This window comes from Sinocyclocheilus rhinocerous, unplaced genomic scaffold (genome assembly GCF_001515625.1).
Source record: "Sinocyclocheilus rhinocerous isolate Xijiao unplaced genomic scaffold, SAMN03320098_v1.1 scaffold140, whole genome shotgun sequence".
Lineage (NCBI taxonomy): Eukaryota > Metazoa > Chordata > Actinopteri > Cypriniformes > Cyprinidae > Sinocyclocheilus > Sinocyclocheilus rhinocerous.
In genome coordinates, this window is record NW_015642053.1 from 310,805 (window position 1) to 322,551 (window position 11,747).

The following is an 11,747-nucleotide window of genomic DNA, read 5'->3' on the forward strand; positions in this document are numbered from 1 at the left end:
CTCGCATAAAATTCAAGGCATTAATGTTTGCCTACAAAACCACCACTGGCTCTGCACCCCTTTACCTAAATTCATTACTTCAGACTTATTTGCCCTCTAAAGCTTGCATTCTGCAAGTGAACGCCGCTTTATTGTGCCATCCCAAAGAAGCACAAAATCACTTTCACAGACTTTTAAATTAAATGTTCCCTCCTGGTGGAAAGACCTGCCCAACTCAATCATTAGCCATCTTCAAGAATCGGCTAAAAACACATAATGGCATGCTAAAACAATTGAGAGTAACCCGGGCCCCAGGTAGTGTAAGCCAAGCCCTAAAGGGCCATTAGAGGACCCTTAAAAGATTGGGAACCCATAACTTCTCTGTGCAAACTTGTCGGCACCCCTTTTTAACCAGTCAACGTCATTTTTTATGATTGTTTACTTGTTGGAAACAGGAGACCGGGCAAAACAGATGCAATGAAAAACCCCAACTGCTCCCATAAACTGCTCATCCCAATAAGCAGTTGGTGCCATGACCTGTCATCACTCTTGCTCACCCATTCATGATTTACACACTCTGTCCCTGTGGGTTTAAAAACTCACACTAATCCTTCAGGGATGGCCGTTTGAACCGCCGTGGAAGCTGCCCAAAGAGAGGGAGGATAAAACCTGAAATCCAAGACAGACAGCCCCACAAAACTGCGAGCAGAAACAGATGCAGGGAAGCTCCTGTGTTTATAATTGATTTTCAAGGGCAGCGTCTTGTTGTCAGAGTTTGTCTAACAAGCTTTCGCCTGGCGTCCTGGTGCTCGTCAACCACGGGGCGTCAGATGCGCCGGCCCCTCCTTTCTTCACTCGGGATGGCACCATCCAGAAATACCAGGATCAGGCTGTGGAATGAGATTATTTTAAGAGATAGTCTTGAAGTCTCATCTATAGACAAAAAGAGGGAGTGTTAAAGGGATAGTTCATCCAAAAATTAAATTTGCCATCATTTACTCACCTTCATGTCAATCCAAATTTGTATGGATATTTATTTATTTGTTTTTGTGCAAAACATAAAAAAAAGTATTTGTAATTTATTTATTTATTTTTGTCCATTTTTTGAATGTCAATGGAACCCAAAACTTTTAAGATCCAAAAAAGGACATACACTGTTCATAAGTTCTTATGCTCACCAAGGCTACAATTGCTTGATCAAAAACACAGGAATATTATGAAATGTTATTATAATTTATAATAAATGACGTGATGGCAAAGCTGAATTTTCAGCAGCCATTACTCCAGTGTTCAGTGTCACATGATCCTTCAGAAATCATTTAATAGTTGTGCTGCTTAATATTTTCGTGAAAATTGTGATGCATTTTTTCCCCAAGGATTCTTTAATGAAGTTCATAATACCAACATGTATATTAAACTTTTGTAATATTATACGTCTTTACAGTCACTTTTAATCACCTTGGTGAATAAAGGTATTAATTTATTTAAACATTGTGTGAAACTGGCATGACTGGTATAGATATTGAAGCATTCACTCACTCTCAAATCAAAATATTGTTCATATTTAAATTTTGTGTATACATTCTTTGAATAATACTTTGATTTTATTAAAGAGTGATGAACATTCCAGACACATTTTTAGGGAAACACTTACATATTGTGGAGCCACAGGTATTCCCAGCCCCTACGTCTTTGTCCCATGTGTTTACGTCCGAGCTCATGCTTTCTTTGTGAGACTCAAGGGCTAAGCCAGTAATTGGCCATGGATCATCAATCTTAGAAAGCTTCCCAAAATCTTTTCACCCAAACTTGTGAGAAGACGAATGAAAGTGAGTTGCCAGCAAGCAGGCCCTGGGTGGAGCGATCAAGCAAGTCTGCGGTCTTTGAGAAACCACAATGTCGGTCCTACTGAAGAGTCCATCTGGTTTATGTCACATAACCCGTTCTTTGTGTCAAATGTATATGAGACACTTCATGTCCCTTTGAGGACGCATGGCAAGCAGACAGACAGGCAGGCACATTGTTTGCATAGGGCTGGCTGGAACGCAGACCTGTCGCGATCATCAAAAGAGTTCCTCCCTGCTTATATTACACAAATGTCTTTAGTATGGTTTCTGTGCCGTGCATGAAATTGAAAATGTCTTGAGAATTTCCACGTGAAGAAAAATGACTTCAATCCAGTCCGCATTTATGGTTTCCACTTATTGTTTCTGTCTGATTTATTGACTGAGTTAGAGTGTTAGGCAGCGTTGTCTTTCATTTTGCGTTTTTCTTTCTTAATGGATTTGGGGCTCTTGTTGTTGGTAAATGAAAAAGAAGGGAATTCATTTGACAGAAGCCATATTTACAAAGCTGTCAAGCCATTTAGTCCAGCGTGAGGTCAGTCGAACCCTAGCATTTGTTTTCAGACTGTATTGGGTTTGGCTGAACTCTGGATGTCCACGGTTTGGCCTCCTCAGAACACACAGGAAGACTCACAAATTTGTCAAAACGAGAGGGATGGAGTCGAACGGCTCCTAGAGCAAGTGTGGTTTCTGGGGTCATGACAATGTCTCTGCATTTCTCGTCGATGGAGATACAGTATGGGTTTCCCATCAGTCTGCATATGTTATTTATCGACTTGGGCTCATCCAAGTTAGCCTGTGTGTGTCCATAAGCGAACCCCGGAGCCGCTGCTTTGGGACAGAGACTCAAATCTAGGCCCATGCTCAGTCCAGGTCTTAAAGATGGAAAGGGGTGAAAAACAAACTGTGTCCATTTCTCCTCGGCGTCCAAAAGTAATCAGTGGTGTCATTGTACCCGTAAATCTCCTGTCCGGCAGTGGCTGGAGTCCCAGATGGGAACCCATCCCTCCACGTCGTAAATCACGAAGCATCCTTGCAGAACCGGACTTCAGCTGTATATTTCTCAAAGTGAGGGGCGGGTGGCTGCAGAAATACTGCAGAACTGCGGCCTTCGAAGTCAATTTGCAAAGTGGACCGCATCATATTCCTGTGCGGAGATAAAAGTAAATTTCTCCCTCTTACTCTTTCAATATCGCTCTCGTTCTCCCTCCCTTTTGAAGCAGAGCTGCCTTTCAAAGCACTGAGCACGCTTTCTAGCAGCTCTGCTTCAGAAAACTGTGAAATTTGATTTAAAATAATCCTGATTATGTTATAGGAAAGCGGCTTCCTCCTGTGCCTCGTCCTGGGAAATGACCTGTTGTTGAGCCTAGGACACATAGAGTGACAGACACGTGAATGGAAACAGAAAGAATATTATGCATATACATATAGTAGACAGGAAAAAATATGCTGCTAGTCATGAATGAAGTTACAGGGAAGGTAAGCACATTGAAAAGCACTCAAACGTAACTCCAAACCTCTCTGACATTTATTGCTGTTTTAAAAACATAAGGCAATTTTCGAATTTCCTATCAATAAAAACAGACAAGAAACAAATTCTTATCTCAGTCTGGCTGACGGAGACATCTGTTTTCATCTCCGTAACTGTATATCTTCCACAGTCGGGCATCTGAAGTACTTTATATTGATTTGGGATGTGAAATTCAACTCGATTGTGTAGATTTTTTCTTTTTCGCTTAAGAATTTCAATATCAAAAACAAGCAGATGTTTCAGGTCTGTGTGCCAGATTGAAACCAGCACAAGTCATGTGGTGAATAATATCGTCTTTCCAAAGTCACTAACATGACATCTTTGCTCTGAAAATACAATGCACGAGCAGAGGTGACCAAATTTTTAACTAAGAAAAGTTTGGAAAAAAAATACAAAAATATGTAAAATCAAATTCACTCATATTCTCTACATTTCAATGCACAAACAGAACAAAAGTGTTAAAACACAAAAATAAATTAGAAATGAAGATATGCTCCAGTGGCATGTTTTTGACATGTCTTTTGCGATATGGCATGATGGGCCAAATCAAAGATCAAAGAGATATATTCAATATATTAAATTTCTGTCATCTTTTACTCACCCTCATGTTGTTCCAAACTCATATTCTGTGGAACACAAAAGCACAGATGTGTGAATAACATCCTCTTTTCAATATAATGAAAGTGAATAAGAACTGAGACTGTCAAGCTCCAAAATGACAAAAAGCACCATAAAAGTATCATAAAAGTAGTTCAAATGACTTGTACTCTATATTCCAAGTCTTCTGAAGTCATTTGATAGCTTTGTATGATCAACAGACCGAAATTCACTTTACAAAATCGGACTTTTTGTGTTCCAAAGAAGCAATAAAATCATACAGGTTTGGAATGGCATGAAGGTTTAGTGAATAATAGCAGAATTGTCATTTTTGTGTAAATTACTTTAATATTTGCACGTGTGTTAGTGTCACATTGGGATGGTTCATCTCACTGTCTCTGGTGTTTGTAAGATCCTTCAGGCAGTTTGGCTGCTGGACACAATGGACAGGAGGGCCCCAGCAGGACTGTTAATCATCGCACACACTAAACGAACGTACTAATGAGACACCAAGGTCACTGTCTGTCGTGTGTGAGGACTGATTCCCAACAGCTGTGATACATTAAAGACGTGGTGTCTTACACTGATGGTTTGCAGGCATATTAAACAGACCTTTCTGGCTAATATCTCTTGCTATGGCCTATATGTTTAACTGTAACCTTTTTTTAATGACACTAGCTTGAAATAACACGATTTAACCATGCAGTATATGTTTAACTTAGAATAACAGTCCAATCAATCAGATTTTAGAGTTGAGGGCTTGAAACATAATTTTAGTGATCACCTTTTCAGATTTTTTTTTTGCTTACGATTATGGATAGTGTTGCTCTAGGACCAACAAACAATCTTCATCAAGGAACATGTTCTACGTGGATAAGTCAGGATAAGTCAGGTTTGATGTGAGAAGACTCAAGCTAGTAATTTGTAAATAATTTGTCTGAAAGTGAAAATTCTGCATGATGAAAAATCACAACCAATCTGAACATATTTTATGTAGAATGGAGGGAGATTTTGGACCAATGATATTTTAGTAGGGATGGGGCTACACAGAATAAAGATGCAGAAATGGAAACCAAGCAGCTTAGTTATTGCAGTCCATGCCAATTTGGACAAAAACTTGCATGGAAAAGATTTTAACGCTGGTTAATCTCGTGTAGACTGGTTGGGCCACTATATAAAGCTTATACCAATATCAAACCACAAAGCAGACATCCCTCTATCCTGTAATATCAACTTTCCAAAGATCAAAAAAAAAAAAAACAATTGCCTGAAATGCCTAAATTGTCATCACAGAAAAGGTTCTACCTGAACCGAGAGTAGAACAATTCCCATTTATCAAGAAACCCACCAGCGTTGGTGGTCTACGTTATTTACTGCCCTCGATTTCGTTAGACCTATGCTCATTTTTCCAGTCTCCTTTCATAACCCCCTTCCTGTCTCAAACATGCCAGAATGACAGAGTGCAATAAAGGAGCACGGTGGCACAGAACGCACCAATCCCATCAGTGCATGACTTTAATTACCAGGCCATCGGTTCGGCATAATGGGGAAAAGGTGAATATGCAAAAGACTAATAATTTATCCAACTTTTTCTCATTTAAACTTCTCTACATTCTTTTCTCCTTCGTTTTGTTCTTCAGCTCATTTCTCTGAAGCATGCCCAATAATTTTCTTTGAACAAAAAACATTTGCATAAGCGAAATTATCTGCGCACAGCGTGTCACACAGAAAGAATGAGCTGAGCACAGGAGCACAGGTGGCTGAAATCAGCCTTTATGGCTCACTGTGTTGCCTTCTCACTCTCCCTTTCCATTTCTCCCATGTGCTAACTATCTCTCTCTTCAACTATAATGGATTTCAGTGTGGCAGCATGGTTACTCCCTGGTGTTCATGACTAGAGGACTAAAGCTGGTGTTGCTACAGTCTCTTTGAAGAATGAAAAATGCTGTGGACCAGATTTCATCTATCTAGAAAAGACTCTGGAGTCAATGCCTCTATAAAGACTTGGCTACAGCTACCCATTATATTAAGCTCTAATGTGATGTGCATCTGTTGCCCATATGTTTGCATGACAAGGTTGGAGATTTGTATACCCAAATATGACATTATAAAACATGTAGGAAATGTTCTGAATCCCTAATTTTTAGGTATTGTTATGTTTTATGTAAATATTTTGTCCGAGACATCTAGAATTGTTTATTAGCATTAAATAGTATAACATATTTATATAGTTTTATATTCATTCTACATACATACACACATACATATAAATAAATAAATAAATATATACATATGTGTGTGTGTGTTTTAATATAACATTTGAGTGCAAAGTAAAACATATATTATTATATGTATGCATGCTGCATGTATTTTTCTTTGATGTAAAAAAATCTTTATTCACTTTTTTCAGTTTTACATTTTTTAAAATCTATATCTATATATATCTATGTATCTATAACAAAATAATATCTAAATAATATCTGTACAAAATTTCAAAGATTTCTTATTGATTTCATTTATTTGTTGTAAAATTGTCTAATTTCTAAAACGTTGTTCATTTTCACATTTGAATGAGACTTTAAAAGTCAGATTTTCAGACTTTTGGACCCAATCTTGTCATATAAATATATACACAACTCCGTGTCTCTGTATTTGGTTGATTGGGACAATTTTCTAATGTTTAAAGCACTATTCGTGCTGATATACATTTCCAAACAATGTGTCATGCAAACATATGGACAACAGTTGATGAATCAAGCAAATTGTCAAAAATCTATTCACAATCACACTTTGTGATAATCTACAAGTAAACTGTGAAAGAACATTGTCATCTTACCGTCACTTTAAGACGTTAGAACAACAGTCAGATGTGCCAGCAGCTCTTGTCAATCATCTGCTGGTTGTCCTTTCTCTTAAACGCTCCACTCATTGCGCTTTGGCTCCAGTTGACCTTATTTATAGATAATAAAAACCTTCATTAGGCTGAATGCCAGCACTTGTTATAATAAACACAAGCTGTCAGAAAACTAGCCTTTCACAGGACTCAAACAGCCCATGTGTGGCTACACATTTACTTGTAGGTTAGCGAGAGCGAGAGGTCAAAGGTCAACATTTGAAACTCAACCTGGGAGAGCATATATGTCTGTTTGTTCGGAATTAGGTGCTACTTTCTCAAGTGAAGTGAAAAGCTTCCTTATGCCAAGTGTTTATCTACAACTTAAGAATATTAAACAAGCCTGAAGAAAACGTGTGAACAGAAAGTGTAAGAGCTCAGCTATTTGAATGAATAGGTGCCCTTACCTATAAGGCCCCTGGCCGTAACCTACCTCGTTCTGGTTGGAATAATCATTATCTTCTGTTAAGGAGGAGCATTTCGAAGGCATTTACATGCTCAAACTAAGTACTTTAGAGTCAAATAAAACAGTATGATGTGAAGAGTCAAAATATTGTTTCATATCCTCAAAAGCCATTTGCCATTGAGGCAGCTTTGCTACGCTGGCCCAGATGTTTCTGGCAGACTTTGATCAGTAGTAAAATCGTTCATCCACAAAAACCATTGCATTCCAAGACTGCGCTGGAACAACAATGATGACACCAAAAGAAAGACATTGAGTGAGAGGGATAATTGTTGGATAAAGCACTTCTGCACAAGTCTTTGAAGTGATATAGCACATTCTGGCATCGGTAGTAGTCTTGAGGATTGAGGTCAACATTAGCATCTTTCATTCTTTTTCTGTCTTAATCTGCATGCCATCTACAATCATACTTCTTATTTTCCATCTTAGACCTTCCCAGAGGAACATTTTATCACTCAAATACTGCTCTTTCATTGCTCAGGAGACGTAATGGAGTTCCCAGTTATGTTTCATTTAAGTATCGACTTCATCTCAGATGTGTCTCTTAAAATTCTTAAGGAGAGGTAGAAATAGAAATAAATGAGACAATTTTTTGACAGAGACTTTTTCTTTACCAACTAGGTTCTTGGATCCTCCAGCATGTTCATAAAGGCTGCTCTAAATAGATGTTGGGTTAATTTTATTTAAACAGAAATGGAAACATGCTGTGACCCTAAATGACAAACGGCTGGCAGCTGGGCCTGGTAGACACCTGTGCACTGAAATGTCCTATCCATGTTGTATTTTAATTGTCTGAATAATGTAATGCAATCATTCTTTGTGAGGGTGAAATGTGACATGTTATGAAGCAGTGGTGGCATGAAAAACCCTTGCATGAAATTGATCAAAAGTGGCAGTAAAGACATTTGTAAAAATTCTATTTAAAATAAATGCTGTTTTTTTTTGTTTTTTTTGGACTTTCTATTCATCAAAAAAATGCTGGAAAAAAGTATCTCTGTTTTCAACAAAATATTAAGCAGCACAAGTGTTTTTTTTTTTCATTTACTCTATAATAATAATAAATGTTTCTTGAGCACCAAATCAGAATATTAAAGTGATTTCTGAAGGATAATGTGACACTGAGAATGGGGTATTGGCTGCTGAAAATTCAGCTTTGAATCACAGAAATAAATTATATTTTAAAATATATATTAAAATAGAAAACTGTACATTGTAATAATATTTCACAATATTGCTGTTTTACTGTATTTTTGTTTGGTCAAATAAATGCAGCCTTGGTGAGCATTAAGGATTTCGTTCACTGACTTTAAAAAATCTTGCTAACTCCAAATTTTTTAACTATTTTTTGTGGATGGATTTTGTGTTTAATAACAGAAAATGTTAAAAACATATTACTCTAAACTTGTTTCCCCCCAAATCTACACCTATGCTACAAAGGCATTGATCTACACTGAAATAAGAATATTACCATATTAGCAAGGGGCCCTTGAACCAACCAAGTTTTTTAGTTGTCTGTGTGGTCCACATGGACACACACCACTGGTGTGTATGGGAGATCACTCTCCAAGGGTCGCGTCTCTCTCTTCCCAGGGGACAGAGCTCCACGCAAGACAGAGTCAAAGCAGTTTTGTGCGTGTTTCATGCTTCTGATTCAGCTTCTGCCTGCTGCACAATGTCTATCTGTCATCCGCATGTCTCCGTTTGATTTATCCAGCTCCAGGAATGCTGTTCTCACGCTACCAAAGTTTGTATTTTTTGCTTTTGCCCTAAGTGATGGTATCAATCATTCCTGGAGACGTACTCACTGACTCAAAGTGACTGAAAAAGCCACAGACATCTTCACACGAGACTGCATTTTCCAGTTCCTCCAACTGCTGATCGAAATGTAAACATACTGTATGCATTTTTGACAATGCAGTTAGAAATCAGATTGATTATGTTCTTTTGTACTTCTCCAAGTATTGAAAAAATACTTTCTACTACTCTTCTAATTACCTGAGGCTTTTTAATAGCTTATGTAACCACAATTGGGCCCCTTCTTTACATTGATCCAAGTGAATCTACCGCTGTCCAATCACAGAGCTAATTAAAAGGTTAACGTGGTGCTGTTGAAAAGGAAATGGAGAATCTTACATTGCTGCGGTTGAAAATCGTAGCGGAAGCCCTCCACGCCGGCCCCTGAACCCTTCCTTCAAAGACGAGCTGGAATCCTCCAAGTATTGTGCGGGCAGGCTGTCTTCCAAACTGGCTTCCTTCTCCTTAAAAGCTTTTCAAGAGGATGGGAGAATGAATGAATAACATTGATAGCGTGCACTGCTTTTTAAGATGCAGACTGAGAACGTGGCACGGTGCCTAAGCAAACCCTAGAGTGGTATGCCCCATTTCAACGCATCCTGACACAATGCATCATGTAATAGAACGCCTTGTCTGAAGCCTAGAAAACAATAGCTTTCTTTGAGTATTATCAAGCTCATTGTGGAAGAGCTGTCATTCCCAGTGGCATTGCCATGGCTGAAGGTGTACATTGAGGTGATTCTCTCCTTATGTTGAGACTCTTTATAATGAAACCAGAGACTGCAAGCATCTGGCAGAGAGCTTTGGGTGTTAAAAAAAAAAAAAGAGTGCCTTGTGTGACAAGAGTGAATTTTATTTTCAAGGCGTTCAGCCGATATCAGAGGAAGACCTAGTTTGTTAGGGCTATGGTAGAGATATTGTGGAGAGTGAGGGTGGATTTCTGTTGACAGCAGCATGTGAGAAACTCATCTGTGGCACTGAGGCACTTCAAATTTAGGGTTCTGACAGCTAGAGTTCCCATGGAAATCCAAGAGAAGCCTCAGGGAAGGCCTGTGTCCGATTCTCCACAGGAGATTCACTGCTTCTTACATCAGTCTCTGGTTCAAAGAGGGCACCTCAACCACTGTCAGAATCAATACCATCTCTGCTACATGTTATGTCATGTTTATGAAGACGAACATACTGTATAAACTATTTTTACATTGAAAAAGCTAAATATTAATGTAGATTTAACAATATATATACCGTACACTATCACTCAAAATCTGGAGTCAGTAAGATCTTTGTAAAAGAAATGAAATTATTTTAAAGAAATTAATCCTTTTATTCAGCGTAGATGCATTAAATTGATCAAGGATGACAGCAAGCACAGTTATAATGTTACAGAAGACTTCTTTGAATAAATAATGTTCTTTTGAACTTTCTATTCAAAGAATTCTGAAAAAAAGTTCTGCACAGAATATTAAAGAAATGTTTTCAACATTGATAAGAAATGTTTCTGGAGCACCAAATCAGCGCGCACACACACACATATACAGATATATACACACTGTATTCAAATAAATGCAGCTTTAACATAAAAAATAAATAAATCTTACTGACCCCAAACTTAAAAATATAGAGTTAAAAAAATGAATCTTAAGAAAAACTTTTATATGTTGTGGGTTTGGATGCTGGTATAGTGGTGGCATTTCCTCACCAGGCTGCTAACTATCTAAACCAGCATCACTATCGTGGTCAAACAGTTTCGCTAGAATGAGTTTGCTGTTTAGCAAAATGGGTTTGCTGGTTCACCTGCTAGATCACCAAACCAACAGAAATCTGAACCAGCAAATTGGCCAATTCTTCATTTTGAAACGGCATTTGCAATGAATTTTACTTCAGTATTTATCAGTAAAACAGGATATTCAATGAAAAAAAAAATATGCAGGATGAATCTTGATCGACCTGAGTAAAGTGGGTGGTCCATACCAAAGTGGAATCAGGTGGTTGAGGGTCTCACAAGACCTGCAAAAGAACAAAAATATGTATTTAAAAACGTATTAATAAAAAAGATATTAATACATTTAGAAAAACCTAAAAACACTCACCTCACTATAAAATTACACATTTTTATCTTCTTATTTAAAAAGAACACCTCTCGAGGGTCGTAGTTCTTCTTTGTTTTCATTAATAATTGTTGCTGGATGGTCAGAGTTTAGGTTGGACTGAAAGACGTGGCTAATGTGCAGATATTGTTCTGCCTGGGTGGGCTTGAACCTCAAGATAATCTCAGCCTCACATCTGCTATAAACAACAACAGGGAATAAACTGAATTGTGGTTAAACTTTGGTTAAACGTCACCATGGAGGACTACTCATTCAGCACAGGTGTCATGTTTAATACCTCTCATATATCAAGGAGTGAGCAGGCAAATAAAATAGAGGAGCGCCATATGGGTTGGCGTGGAGAGGAGGGGGATTTCGGTTTTTAAAAGCCTCTGTTGCTCCTCTATGGGTCTGGACGCCATAAAGTGGATACGGTTACTATGGTGCCATACGGTTCTTTGGACACATCAGAAGGTCAGCTCAGCAGACATTTTTTATTACTATCTGACCTTTGGCCAGAGAAAAATGTCAGCACATGGGTAAAGGAATGAAGACGAGA

At 38.1% G+C, this 11,747-nt stretch overlaps 1 long non-coding RNA gene across 2 annotated transcripts; it reads right to left on the reverse strand.

The window, feature by feature from the left end:
• Nucleotides 1-197: 197 nt before the first annotated feature.
• LOC107755448 (uncharacterized) lies at nt 198-11,634 on the reverse strand. 2 transcript variants are annotated; one of them, XR_001641699.1, is made up of 5 exons: nt 11,192-11,634; nt 11,049-11,108; nt 9,441-9,573; nt 1,634-3,189; nt 198-912 (listed from the first exon to the last, which is right to left on the reverse strand). It is a non-coding gene; the product is annotated as an uncharacterized LOC107755448 (long non-coding RNA). The 2 variants fall into 2 exon arrangements; XR_001641698.1 differs by lacking the exons at nt 11,049-11,108; nt 11,192-11,634 and having other exon boundaries at nt 9,441-10,440.
• Between the last annotated feature and the right edge of the window lie 113 nt (nt 11,635-11,747).